Source organism: Penaeus monodon, chromosome 21 (assembly GCF_015228065.2).
Source record: "Penaeus monodon isolate SGIC_2016 chromosome 21, NSTDA_Pmon_1, whole genome shotgun sequence".
In the NCBI taxonomy this organism is placed as follows: Eukaryota; Metazoa; Arthropoda; class Malacostraca; order Decapoda; family Penaeidae; genus Penaeus; species Penaeus monodon.
The window spans coordinates 2,990,398-2,991,567 of record NC_051406.1 but is presented as its reverse complement, the minus strand read 5'-3'; the positions used below and the strand labels follow the sequence as shown (position 1 = coordinate 2,991,567).

At 39.6% G+C, this 1,170-nt stretch overlaps 1 protein-coding gene across 1 annotated transcript in view; it reads right to left on the bottom strand.

The window, feature by feature from the left end:
• The window catches only part of LOC119586106 (alanine aminotransferase 1-like), a 58,538-nt gene that overhangs the window by 56,809 nt on the left and 559 nt on the right, over positions 1 to 1,170 (bottom strand).

The window sequence follows — 1,170 nt, the reverse complement described above, 5'->3', positions numbered from 1 at the left end:
GGAAACGTCACTCTGGGAGTCGGTGTACTAGGAAATCATTCGCCTGTCTTTTGTAATGGGATTGTGCGCCGTTGAGAAGCTTGAGAATGGAGGATCGTATATCTAGCTAGAAGTAAAAGACGTGGAGTAGGCGAGGAGCAAGAAGGAATGAGGAGACGAACAAGAAATGAAGGGCAATTAATAAAGAAAAAGGCGAACAAGAAATGTAAGGATAGAAGAAAAACAGCAAAACCAACAGCAGTCTACAGTGCGAATCTAGGACGCTTATCAAACTCCTCTCTACAGGAAAAGGGTCTTGATTACAAAATTCAATAAACGGTATTAAAAAGGATGATGACCCCCCCCCCATTCACATAACCTGACTCATATCCTACTCCAGTAAATAAACTGTGGGATGGAAGGGTGAAGTCTGAACGAAACCTGACATCAACAAGAGGGGGTTTTGATATAAATATATTTTTTCGTGTGTATGGGGGGACTGAGTGTTCCCTATAACCTCTTATCTTACGATTTAATCCAACTCTAGATCGGCGTTATCTTATCGTAGTCTTGTCTCATATAATCTGAAGACTCCTCTTCAATTATATGTCATTTACCGGATGTAGAAAGTAAAATGAATATGCAACAAGCACCCTAAATGTATATATAAAAACATTTCGATACTACTACGACAAACAATAATAGCAGTCACGCTGGCAAAATAGGCTGCACTGTGTTGGATTACGTCTTTGCAATACTGCTACAATTGATGTGCAACCAAACCCACACCTGCACTTCCCACGACCTTGAAACTGTAATCAGTAAAGCGTTTCGTAATTATACTTAAAACTTAATGTGATGTCGTGTGTCATTTCTTGTTCGACACTGCAAGCATTTCCTTGCAACTTGAGAATGCACATTACGGTCACCTACTTTCAAAACCAACGCTTGCAAACCCTTGTAACAAAACAGTGCAAAAACTCACCCCCCAAAAGAGAACATCTTATTTCTAAAAAAAAAATCAGATCCAACCAGTTCAATAAACGAAACAAAAAAAAATCGAACAACGAAACTTGTTGCGCCGCCTATTACAAAACCAACCCAGGACGCTCTAAACTTCACAAAAAAGGAGCCAAACCTCAAACGCACACGAGAAAAGAAAAAAGAGAGAGATTCTCAAACCATAAACAC